The following is a 14,344-nucleotide window of genomic DNA, read 5'->3' on the forward strand; positions in this document are numbered from 1 at the left end:
ATTTATCCCACAGGAAGCCTTTTGGTAGGACGTCATTGTAAATAAGAATTTGTTCTTAACTGACTTGCCTAGTTAAGTAAAGGTTAAATAAATATACAGACCCGAGGACACACACCTGTAAGTAATACAGCTGTGTTCCACTACCTCTGCACACTCCAGGGCAATGCACTCCCTTTGGGCCACATGCTTTCTACACCATGTGTGTCAGATCTGGTATGCACTTTCTCCTTTTAGCCCACAGAGGGTTGCTGTTATTGACTGTGCACACATTACTAGCAACAGATCAGAGCCATTCTGAAATGGGACTGTCAATATCCATCAGCACATATCTTGATGAGAGAGAGAGAGAGAGAGAGAGAGAGAGAGAGAGAGAGAGAGAGAGAGAGAGAGAGAGAGAGAGAGAGAGAGAGAGAGAGAGAGAGAGAGAGAGAGAGAGAGAAAGAGACTGGCTCAGATCAAGGTCATGGATGGAAGACGTCACCCAGCATTAGCGAGTATGTTAAAACATACTGAATTCAATAAGATTACACAGAGGGAGAGTTATTGCTAGCATAAGATCAACATCAAAGACGTGAAGAGCACAGTAAAAATACAGCATCACAGAGGATGAAAAAGGACAGGGGGGTGGGTGGTATGGATGCAACGAGGATACTGCAACAGAGAGGAGGAGTAAATAGTCAGTTGTATGTACCTCGCCGTATGAAATCTAAGACCATGTGAAAGTATATGGAACTAGAGCGGGAGACGATAAACCATTACACTGAAATCTTTCATGTTTCTTTTAGTCATGGATGTCCCCATGTTAGCTATACCCTTGTTGTTGGAATCAGTGTTTGTTAATGTGCATGTTTTTAATAAATAACACAGTGCACCTGGTCCATTATTTTGAGGCATAAAGCCTAAAGATAAACAGGACATTTGGACATTGACCCAATTGATGCCGAATCTATTACTGTAAGCATTTCTGTCTTTAATGTGAATTCTGAACACCAGCCCTTGCCTGAATGCATTTCCAGAAATGTGTTTTCGGATGACTCACACATTCTGAAGAGAAGAATGAAGAGAGATGCACAGAGACAATTACCAAACACCAGCCAAAAAACGGATTTACCGTGATAGTATTGAAATCAAAGCAGAATAATGTACAATTTATTTACAAGTAGAGGACAATGTCCCTGTTCTGAATAATTTAGTCCTGCCAGTCAGATATATGACGGTAGCTGTCAGTGAAAAACTCCATCACTGTCACTAGACATCATCCAGGGTCAAAGGTTGCTCTTGAGCAGGCTCGCATGTGACCTCAGAGGCCGATGATGCTGGTAAGCAGCACCGTATGACGTCTGTCTATCTGTATGAGTCACAGTATGAGTCACAGTGCCTCACCATGTAAAGTACAGGGTAGTGTTCAGTAGGAATGAAACAAGGAGGTACTATCTATGCTTATCCAATAACATTGCTAATTTTAATTTTCCGTTGCAAAAATATTTCCACTTCGTGCCCTAATGAACACGACGCAGCACTATCTGCCTTCCTGCCAGAGCATAAGATGGAAAACCTCCTCTTGGCTGTGAGACGGCCAATAGAATCTGACATCCATCATCTCCAAATGTTTAGGTATGAGTCACCGCTCAGTGGCTTTGTCTGGATTCTAATATGCCTGTCATAGCGCAGAGACTATTGTGCGTATGATGCCCTATGATTATGGAAAGCAAGCAGTACTGTGCTGTGTTACGATTGTGATTGGGAAGACACTGATTTCCTGACTAACCAGCCAGACCCTTTGGTGTGTAAAAGTAAGACAGCATATGATCGTTGCACAGGATTTTGCATTTACTGCATTGCCTCAGATAATTATCATACAGTCTATACCAGCGGTCTGTAACATGTGGCTCTGGAGCCACAAGCGGTTCTTTAACTGCCTCTTTATGGCTACATGACAATCTATAATTGGTCATTAAAAGTCATCAATAGACCATAATAGTAGTAGAATGAACACAGATCAAATTAGCTCTACTAACACTTAAACCAAATAAAAAGTCATTAAAAGCAGTTGAAGTGTGCTTATACCCCTTACTATTCAACACCATTTTGTTTTGCTTTATTTTGAATTGCAGGTGCGTCATTGGATCTCAGTTTATTGCCAGGTTCAACATGCTGTGATCAACGCATTGCGGCTCACAGAGCACTAGTTTTTGGAGAAAATTTGTGTGTGCAAAAGGCATGAGGAAGTAGGCACTGGAGTGATAAATGAGCAGATGATCATGTGCAAGTAGAGATACTGGTGTGCAAAAGAGCATAAAAGTAAATAATATAAAAAACAGTATGGGGATGAGGTAGGTAGATTGGGTGGGCTATTTACAGACGGACTATGTACAGCTGCAGTGATCAGTTAGCTGCTCAGATAGTTGATGTTTAAAGTTGGTGAGGGAAATAAAAGTCTCCAACTTCAGCGATTTTTGCAATTCGTTCCAGTCACTGGCAGCAGAGAACTGGAAGAAAAGGCGGCCAAATGAGGTGTTGGCTTTTGGGGATGATCAGTTAGATATACCTGCTGGAATGTGTGCTACGGGTGGGTGTTGTTATCGTGACCAGTGAACTGAGATAAGGCGGAGCTTAACCTAGCATAGACTCATAGATGACCTGGAGCCAGTGGGTCTGGCGACGAATATGTAGCGAGGTCTGCACCATGAAATAGTTATGATGTCATGAATGAAACATCTCTCTGACCTTTAAAAAGAAAAGCATTACATGTGACCTATGTGATACCTATAAAACACCTGGCATGCCACCCAAGACTAAACAGTCATCTCTGGCCTCTCGGGATCAGTATACATTTCCGTGGATAAATATGTCATACCAGAAAATGGGCCAGAACATTGCAATGTAACATTTTGGTGAGCACACAGGGAGAAACATCAATCCTAATGATGGGTTACATCAATAGGCAAACAGATATGCTGTTTTCACTCTGATTAGAGACGCATTAATGGGAGACCCCTGTGGGCGTCTTAAATCAAATCAAATCCAATCAAATTGTATTTGTCACATACACATGGTTAGCAGATGTTAATGCAAGTGTAGCGAAATGCTTGTGCTTCTCGTTCCGACAATGCAGTAAGAACCAACAAGTAATCTAACTAACAATTCCAAAACTACTGTCTTATAGACACAAGTGTAAGGGGATAAAGAATATGTACATAAAGATATATGAATGAGTGATGGTACAGAGCGGCATAGGCAAGATGCAGTAGATGGTATCGAGTACAGTATACACATATGAGATGAGCATGTAAACAAAGTGGCATAGTTAAAGTGGCTAGTGATACATGTATTACATAAACATGCAGTAGATGATATAGAGTACAGTATATACGTATACATATGAGATGAATAATGTAGGGTATGTAAACATTATATTAGGTAGCATTGTTTAAAGTGGCTAGTGATATATTTTACATAATTTCCCATCAATTCCCATTATTAAAGTGGCTGGAGTTGAGTCAGTGTGTTGGCAGCAGCCACTCAATGTTAGTGGTGGCTGTTTGACAGTCTGATGGCCTTGAGATAGAAGCTGTTTTTCAGTCTCTCGGTCCCAGCTTTGATGCACCTGTACTGACCTCGCCTTCTGGATGATAGCGGGGTGAACAGGCAGTGGCTCGGGTGGTTGTTGTCCTTGATGATCTTTATGGCCTTCCTGTAACATCGGGTGGTGTAGGTGTCCTGGAGGTCAGGTAGTTTGCACCCGGTGATGCGTTGTGCAGACCTCACTACCCTCTGGAGAGCCTTACGGTTGTGGGCGGAGCAGTTGCCGTACCAGGCGGTGATACAGCCCGCCAGGATGCTCTCGATTGTGCATCTGTAGAAGTTTGTGAGTGCTTTTGGTGACAAGCCGAATTTCTTCAGCCTCCTGAGGTTGAAGAGGCGCTGCTGTGACTTCTTCACGATGCTGTCTGTGTGGGTGGACCAATTCCTTTTGTCTGTGATGTGTATGCCGAGGAACTTAAAACTTGCTACCCTATCCACTACTGTTCCATCGATGTGGATAGGGGGGTGTTCCCTCTGCTGTTTCCTGAAGTCCACAATCATCTCCTTAGTTTTGTTGACGTTGAGTGTGAGGTTATTTTCCTGACACCACACTCCGAGGGCCCTCACCTCCTCCCTGTAGGCCGTCTCGTCGTTGTTGGTAATCAAACCTACCACTGTTGTGTCATCCGCAAACTTGATGATTGAGTTGGAGGCGTGCATGGCCACGCAGTCGTGGGTGAACAGGGAGTACAGGAGAGGGCTCAGAACACACCCTTGTGGGGCCCCAGTGTTGAGGATCAGCGGGGTGGAGATGTTGTTGCCTACCCTCACCAGCTGGGGGCGGCCCGTCAGGAAGTCCAGTACCCAGTTGCACAGGGCGGGGTCGAGACCCAGGGTCTCGAGTTTGATGACGAGCTTGGAGGGTACTATGGTGTTAAATGCCAAGCTGTAGTCGATGAACAGCATTCTCACATAAGTATTCCTCTTGTCCAAATCACAGAGAGCATACGAGAGCAATTGTCAACCTAACTCAAACAGCATGGGGCTGAGTGAACAGCAAAGGTGGTATAATGGTCTCGTCTCGTCTCGTCTATTCTATAATGCCTAGGAATTGTTTAACTGCTGCCCTCACAACAAACTCCTAAAGCCATAAGGACAGGATCTGTTCTAGGGTCAGTGGTGATGATACAGGTGTGGCCAGATTTGAGGGTTGTTGGTTGATGGTTGATCAAATCAACATGCGCCGAATACAACAGGTGTAGACCTCACAGTGAAATGCTTACTTACTTAATTAACCAACAATGCAGTTTTAAGAAAATACCCCCCCCCCTCCCCCCAAAAAGTATGAGTTAAGAATAACAAATAATTAAAGAGCAGCAGTAAATAACAATAGCGAGGCTGTATACAGGGGGTACCGGTACAGAGTCAATGTGCGGGGGCACCTGCATCGAGGTAGTTGAGGTAATATGTACATGTAGGTAGATGGGAATGAGCAGAAACATTACCTCAGTGAGACAACACCATAAAATCTTTGAGTCATCCCATGAACTTCTTCCGAGCAGAAAGAGCCAAAGACAAGAGACAGATGTATCTCCTTTGTGCCTCTCCAGTGGTTTGAAATACAGGACTCTGGGGAGTTTTAGTTTAGTTTATTTTATTTTTACAGGGACAGTGCACATTAATCAACGTTTCAGTAAAAGTGCCGGTTTTAGCCAGCCGGCTAATTTTCAACCGCAGTCCCTGGGCAGGTTATTAAAAAAAATTACAATATAGACAATAGCACCATAGACATAGCAACATAGCAACATAGGACAAGCAAGACATAGCATACAGACAGAGCAACATAGGACAAGCAAGACGTAGCATACAGACAGAGCAACATAGAACAAAAAGCAGCAAGACAAAATTCATAAAAGCAACAAAGTGTTTCCACACCTCACAAGCTACAGACAACAGACAACATGGAAAGCGGCAACACACAGCTAGGGACCATGTTCACAAATCTGATTGACCTTTAGCCATGTCTTCAAGCATTTTGTGAAAGTGTGATATGTGGTGCAGTTATGTGTGTCTGATGGCAGTGTATTCCAGACATGGGAAGCTCTCACAGAGAATGCAGATTTACTAAAGGTGCTTTTCCTTAGGGGAACTATACAGTCACCTCTCATGGCAGACCTTGTGGATCTGCTGCCATATGTCTGGGTTTTCTGTTTAACAAAAATATTGAGTGGAGGGGGAGCCAGGCCATTAAGGATCTTGAATACAAGACATGCGTCGGTGTATTGCACAAGATTTTCCCAACTCAAGAGCTCATGTTTTCTAAGGATGTGACAATGATGATGGCTATTGGGCTTCCTATCAAGCACTTTGAGAGCCTGTTTGTAGACAGACTGAATAGGTTTTAATGTTGTACAGCAAGCTTGGGCCCAACTAGTCAAGCAGTATGTTAAGTGGGGGAGTATCATAGATTTGAAGTACAGTTTTGCTACCTCTGTAGTCAAACAATTTCGTATACATCGGAAATTAGCTAGATTGAATTTAGTTATTTGAATTACCTTTTTCACATGCTTTTTAAAAGAGAGGTTGGAATCAAATATGATGCCAACGTACTTAAAATCGGATACCACCTGGAGCTTCTCCCCTGACACATAGACATCTGGCTCAGTAGCATCTGTTGCCCTCTTTGTGAAGAACATGCAAACAGTTTTTTTCACATTGAGATGCAAACACGAGTCACTGAGCCACTTTGTAACCTGGACCATTACAGTAGTGAGTTCTTGTGCAGCTTGTTGTTTGCTCTTTGCATGCACATATATCACTGTATCATCTGCATACATTTGAACTTCAGACCCAGTACATACAGAAGGCAGATCATTAATGTACAGGCTGAACAGAGTGTAGAATGTCTGTCTTCATCCTAACCAGCGCTGTTCGGCGTTCACACATCCACCCGTTCACCAAGGCTTCTCGTTTGACCAAATTCAAGCCGATTAAAAGAGCAATTGTCTGATTCACAATGACACAATTATTATTTTTGAGCAGACTGCCTGAATATTGTCGATGGCGAAGTGGAAATTAAATGGAAGTACAAGTACGAAAGTGTAAGTTGCTCTGGGTAAGAGCATCTGCTAAAATGATTTTTAAAAAATCAAACCCAAAGGAGATCTGTAATTACATCCGTTTTGTGCCCTTTAAGAGCCTGGCGACCCTGCTACCTGTTTACAGGCCAGCAGAGGTGAGTCTGCTGTCTCCTCCTGGGGGTGAGTGCAGAGTGAGATCCTACGAGGACACACAGGTGGTCCAGGACTGGGAACCGGCACCTCTCCCAGCATAATTTGCAACAGAGGTGGGACTGCACTGGGTACTTTGAATTCACTACTATGAAATCACTGAGAATTCGGCACAAAAAAAACGACTTATCAGATGTCAGAGTAATTCGTTTCAGTTTGGGAATTTCGGGAAAGACACTGCCTAACAACCTGCTGGAAACATGGGCAGAGCAGAGGCAGGGGATGACACTCCTGAGTGGTCTGCTCTGTCAGAGAGCTAATCCGATTTAATCCAGTGTATTGATTTAGGCATCATGGACCGTGCGTGACGACTCTTTTTCCGCAAAAGCTTTTCTGTGGCTTATCAATGACAACATGTTGCATCTAGTGAGTAAGAAACTGGTATAGGAAAACACAGTAGCATGGGAAGATGGATCATATTACCTGTTGCTGCTGTTTAATCACACATCGATATATTCAAAACCTCGCTGTTGGATTGTAATACTGTTGATTTAGAACATAGTGCTTACATACAGTAAGAGCGCTTTTTACCATAGTGAGGTTCGTGAAGACGTAACGAATCACACGATGGATGGGCTTAATTGCGGATAGCTTCTGTTTTGTTTCCCAGTTTTTCCGGAACTGTAGTGTTGGTGTTTAAAGATGGGGCCCTCATGCTGTTTTAGGGTCTTTAACCCCCCCCTTATCTCCCTCTCCCCCTTTCCAAATCTCTCGCTCTCTCCTCTCTGGCTGAGTTTTCTCCAGCCCTCCTCCAGTCACCCTGCAGTGGGGTGATCTTGGCAGGTTGATTACAGGGCTAGAAGCACAAGAGTGCCTCTATACACAGCAGCACCTCAGTCCTCATACATGCAGTACTCCTGAGTTGAAGTGATGTCTGGGTACATACAGAGATGTCCCGAACACCAATATCCTTAAACAAGTTACCCTGCAAGTTACCCAGCAGAGAACCCTGCTGAACATCTTCTTTCGTGCTCTAATGTCTTGGATTTTTTTTTAAATGCTCAGTCCTCATCAGACAACAGGACATGAAAGAAAACATTACTATTAAAAACGAATTAAAATGTACTGGTCCTTAAGAACATAATAGATTTACCATACAAACTAACTGCATGTTAACAGTAGCCTGCACAGTACAGTATGTGTCTGTGATTGGAATAATTGGAGTTCTTTCCTCTGTGAGTTACTGTTAACATCATAATGCCAAACCCCAGATGATCTCATCCTAGGACTCCCTTCAGCTGATTATCTGATTGGATGTTCTACTGGTGGATATCCAGGGGGGACAAAATGTCTCAGTCTTTCACTCCACAGTTCTCGCACACACACACACACACACACACACACACACACACACACACACACACACACACACACACACACACACACACACACACACACACACACACACACACACACACACACACACACACACACACACACACACACACACACACACACACACAGTTTTTACTATGAGAAGCTACTGTAGAAACATTTAATCTGTTTCCGCTAACACTGATAAGGTGGAAATCCAAGGCCATAGCTGGTTCTATGATATTCCACCGAGATCCGTAGTGTGCAGCTATCAATCACTCTGGATGTATAAAATATATTTGTGTGAGTGAGTGTCTGTGGTATTTGTGCTTTAAATAATACTGTGTGTGTGTGTGTGTGTGTGTGTGTGTGTGTGTGTGTGTGTGTGTGTGTGTGTGTGTGTGTGTGTGTGTGTGTGTGTGTGTGTGTGTGTGTGTGTGTGTGTGTGTGTGTGTGTGTGTGTGTGTGTGTGTGTGTGTGTGTGTGTGTGTGTGTGTGTGTGTGTGTGTGTGAGCGAGCGAGAACTGTGGAGTGAAAGACTGAGACATTTTGTCCCCCCTGGATATCCACCAGTAGAACATCCAATCAGATAATCAGCGTGTGTGTACAGTTGAAGTCGGAAGTTTACCTAAACCTTAACCAAATACATTTATACGTTTTTCATCATTCCTGACATTTAATCCTAGTAGAAATTCCCTGTATTAGATCAGTTAGGATCACCACTTTATTTTAAGAATGTGAAATGTCAGAATAATAGTAGAGAAAATGATTTATTTCAGCTTTTATTTATTTCATCACATTCCCAGTGGGTCAGAAGTTTACATACACTCAGTATTTGGTAGCGTTACATTTCAATTGTTTGATGCGGGTCGAATGTTTTGGGTAGCCTTCCATAAGCTTCCCACAATAAGTTGGGTGAATTTTGGCCCATTCCTCCTGACAGAGCTGGTGTTAACTGTCTCCTTGCTTCCACATGCTTTTTCAGTTCGGCCCACACATTTTCTATAGGATTGAGGTCAGGGCTTTGTGATGGCCACTCCAATACCTTGACTTTGTTCTCCTTAAGCCATTTTGCCACAACTTTGGAAGTGTGCTTGGGGTCATTGTCCATTTGAAAGGCTCATGTGCGACCAAGTTTTAACTTCCTGACTGATGTCTTGAGATGTTGCTTCAATATATCCACATAATGCCATCTATTGTGTGAAGTGCACCAGTCCCTCCTGCAGCAAACCACCCCCACAACATGATGCTGCCACCCCCGTGCTTCATGGTTGGGATGGTGTTCTTCGGCTTGCAAGCTTCCAACCTTTTTCCTCCAAACGTAACGATGGCTTCTTAAGCCATGACATCATTTTCTGCAATTGTCCAAGCTGTTTAAAGACACTGTCAACTTAGTACATGTAAACTTCTGACCCACTGGAATTGTGATACAGTGAATTATAAGTGAAATAATCTGTCTGTTAAAAAATGTTGGAAAAATTACTTGTGTCATACACAAAGTAGATGTCCTAAACGACTTGCCAAAACTATAGTTTGTTAACAAGAAATTTGTGGAGTGGTTGAAAAACAGGTTTTGACGACAACCTAAGTGTATGTAAACTTCCGACTTCAACTGTATATGTGTGTGCGTACGTTATCATGTACATATTTGTATATGTATGATAGAGTGGAGTGCGGAGAGGACCTTCGGCAAACTAAAAACAATTTCAACACAGCTGTTGGAAGATGACCTGAATAACCCTTTCCTCTCTTTCTCAGTTTCTCTGTAGTGTCTCTCTCTTCTTCTTTAATATATGCAATGTAAATATCCTGAAGGGATGGAAGATTGAAGAGATACTAACGAGAGAGAGAGAGAAAGAGATAGGGAGAAAACGAGAGAGAGAGAGAGAAAAAGAGAGAGAGAGTGAGAGAGAGAAAGAGAGAGAGAGGGAGAGAGAGAGAGAGAGAGAGAGAGAGAGAGAGAGAGAGAGAGAGAGAGAGAGAGAGAGAGAGAGAGAGAGAGAGAGAGAGAGAGAGAGAAAGAGAGAGAGAGAGAGGGAGGGAGAGAGAGAGAGAGAGGCAGAATGGTCTAAATGGAAAAATGACCTAAACATTTTGAAAGTCTCCATGCAATAATACCATCAGAAGACCTTACTGTAAACCCTCAAAATCGGCAAGAAAAACTCAGCTCCCTAGAACACACAATTAAAAACAACCAGAACCCATTGACTACCAAATTACACATGCTGAACTTTCTAAGAAAATACAAATAAATTAACCTGGAAAGGCATGTGGCCCTGACAGCATCAGGAATGAGCTGCGAGATGTCTTATTAAAACTATTCAACCTGGTTTTGGAGAGTGATTGCTTGACTGATTTTTGGAACCAGGGGCTCATAACCCCCATATATAAAAAAGGAGACAAATTACACCCTGATATCTATAGGGGAATGTGTCACTAGTAATATGGGGAAACTGTTCTGCTGTATTCTCAGTGAACAAATACAGACCTTCCTCAAACATAACGCTCTCAGCAAAAAACAAATGGTCTTTCTACCCAAACACAGAACAGAACACACATACACACATTACACACACTAATAAACCAGCATGTTCATCAGAAAAGCAGAGGAAAAGTATTTGCATGTTTTGTTAATTTTAAGAATGCTTTAAATTGCATATGGCATGATGGATTATATTACCAAACCCTCCTGTTAAATTAACCTGGAAAGGCATGTGGCCCTGACAGCATCAGGAATGAGCTGCGGGATATTATTAAAACTATTCAACCTGGTTTTGGAGAGTGATTGCTTCCCTGATTTTTGGAACCAGGGGCTCATAACCCCCATATATAAAAAAAGGTGACAAATTACACCCTGATATCTATAGGGGAATGTGTCACTAGCAAAGCATTACCAATGGGTTGAACATGCCCAACTACCTGGGACAAAGAAATGGTGTCTCTGGTGGATTTGGCATGGCAGTGAATGCGCTAAAAGAAAAAGACATTGCGGGTAAAGTATACAACATCATAAAATCTATTTACACGGTAGACTGAACAAAAATAACATATTTTATTATATGTATATATATATATATATATATATATATATATATATATATATATATATATATATATATTCACAACGGCAAGGGGTGAGACAAGGGTGCAGTTTAAGTCCAACCCTGTTCAACGTGAGAGCGATGACACCAAATTTAACACACCTGCTCCCCATTCACACCTGAGACCTTGTAACACTAATGATGACATCGGGGAGGGAAAATGGCTAATTGGGCCCAATTTGGACATTTTCACTTAGGGGTGTACTCACTTTTGTTGCCAGCGGTTTAGACATTAATGGCTGTGTGTTGAGTTATTTTGAGGGGACAGCAAATTGACACTGTTATACAAGCTGTACACTCACTACTTAACATTGTAGCAAAGGGTCATTTCTTCAGTGTTGTCACATGAAAAGATACACTCAAATATTTACAAAAATGTGAGGGGTGTACTCACTTTTGTGATATACTGTACATGTTTGACAGAGGAGATGACAGAAGCGTGGAAAGTCTTCCTGCTCCCTCAATACCTAGAACGTACCAACAGCAGTTTCCCCTTATTCAGGATTTCACCATCCCTCACCTTTCTTACAACCTCCTAACAGCCACTCTGACTTCTGAGCTGGCATTGCAGGTTAGGGAGGACGGGGGTAATGTCCAGTGTTGATAGGAACTAAGTGGTTAGCTAACACCAGAATACCAGAATACCACATTGCTTCCTAGAAGAACAGCATTCTCATCAGGGAAAATGGGAAAGAAGCCATCCCCCTAAATATTTACCCTGCTGGGAGATGGGCTGATCCGGGCCAGGGTCCGGGGGTCAGGGGGTGAGGGGCTGCGTGGAGAGGGTGCGAGGGGCGTGACCATCCAGTGTCTATGCCTAGTGTAAATAGCAGGGTGAGATCAGAGCCCTAATTACCAGTATGTTTATCCCTAAACATCTGGGCTGCCCCGCTGTGCGCTGAGCGATGGCTTACATTACATTTTTATTATGGAAACTGTCACCACCAAACCAGGGGGGAAACAAATGCTACCAAGCTGTATGGCAAGGGCCCCCCTTCGCATAATAATGTCAGTGGGGGAACGTGATCAGACCAAACAATGTTTTAAAAAGGGAAATTGAAGAACGTGTCTCAGCCAAGGTATCATTTAACTGCGTCTCCGCTTCTTATAGGAAATTAAAGCAAAGTGTAGGCGAGTCACATCCGTACTGCAGCTGCTTTATAATCTTGATGTAAAACCACCTCAGTCTGAGAGTGGAGACATTTATCACCATCAGGGCTTTTTCTTTCTAAGGAGTCTGCCAAGTGAGCAAAGGGAATTGTCTCCCGGGCTCACCCAAACTTCCTGCACAAGCCTGCCTTGACGGAGATAACGCCAAAACCAAACCATTATCAGGATGAAGGCACGGCTTTCTCACATCAACACCACTATAGAGGGATTCTTATTGCCTGTTCCTGTTCCAGAGCTGCTATTATCACACTGTAAACCACTGTAATCACGTTACAAATGAGGGAGAGAGTTTCACTTGGTAAAGTGAAGAGTTGATAACAGACGATATTCATAAAATCATTTCAATAGATTTCATTTTGAGAGGAGTTTACTGCTCTGATTCAGGGGTCTAGATATGAAAGTGTGTGGTACATCTGGCAGCTGATAGATAATTAACAATAAACATAAAACAGCAATCAGTTTCTTTCTCCAAGGAGAGGTTGATAGCCTACATTAGACCTCAGATCTAGTCTGCTGAGCAGGTCTGAACGTATCGACTTAGTGGGCTAAATTTAAAAAAGAAACTCTTCTACCGGCATAATTTCCTCCATTGCACTTAAATAAAAGAGTCTCCCAAAAGCCACATGGTTCTAAGTATGTATTTCTGCTGTTCTAATTAGAGGCTCTCTCTCTCCGCCGGGCAACGGGCCCAGCATCAGGAAGAGCTAAATACACACAAATGAAAACAAAACTCAGCAAATTAAAATGATAAACATTTTGACCAAATAAATCACGGGCGAAACCCCAAATAAAACAAGATGGGGATCCTCTTGAATATGTGTGTCTGTAAGACAATGTGTAAGATGCATTTTTTTCCTACTGAATTCGTTTCAGGAAGCAGTAAATGTAGTTAAACTTAGGGCGATGTAGTTGTCCTGTGCTATGTCCTCAACTGATCTATAGGTTCTGAAAACCACACTACTTTTTCTACAAACCATTGGAGCCACCAACGATGTTGTTTTCAATTGTGTTCAATTTCTTTCTCTTGTTTCACTGGCATTCGGATCTAATGATCTGAACGAACTGGGCTGATGTGCCTTTCCTCTATTGTGATAGTCGGGATGCAAATAAGTGAGCTTCTAATGTTTTTACTGAACTTTTCTAAAAAGGTTTATTGGCAAACGGATCTAATAAACTGAACGAAATGGTCTGAAAATGTGCAAAGTGAGCCGATAATGAGGCGCTGTATATGAATATCTGGGCATTCCGTTTTTTTGCATGTGGCTAGTACATTTTTTCAATGATGACAGTGATGAGGATGATGATTGCATTGTTGTTGATGTTATTATTATTATGTTATTACTATCATTATACCTAGTTATATGATCGTGTTTATGATTAATATTAGTATTACTATTAATATTATTATTACTAACAGGTGAAGATCACAAGCAAATAATTGTTAGGATCTTGGTAGTGATTAAGGTGTAGATGGTTATTGTCATTGTCAGTATTGGTATTGATCATATTTATACCCCAATTTATACCCCCATTTTTTGGACAAGGACATTACAGGCAGCAAAACACTCCCCTTACCCGGACGATTCTGTGGAAATTGTGCACCGCCCTATGGGACTCCCAATCATGGCTGGATGTGATACAGCCTGGATTAAAACCAGGGACTGTAGTGATGGCTCTTGCACTGAAATGCAGTGTCTTAGACCACTGCGCCACTTGGGAGCCATGACCAATATAACCAATATATATTTTTTTATAATTCTCGGACTGGAAACATTGTTTGCAGAGTTCACAATCTCATTTTCAAGTCCTTGTTTAAAAAGTAACAATATTTTGGAGATTATTTCATTTTCAAATAACCGAAAGTGAGCGAGAAAAAGGCCATTCTTGAACATGTGGTGAGACATTCTAACTCATTTGTAAATAAAGCCAGTTTGTTATTTAGAA

Source organism: Oncorhynchus keta, chromosome 34 (genome assembly GCF_023373465.1).
Source record: "Oncorhynchus keta strain PuntledgeMale-10-30-2019 chromosome 34, Oket_V2, whole genome shotgun sequence".
NCBI classification, from domain to species: domain Eukaryota; kingdom Metazoa; phylum Chordata; class Actinopteri; order Salmoniformes; family Salmonidae; genus Oncorhynchus; species Oncorhynchus keta.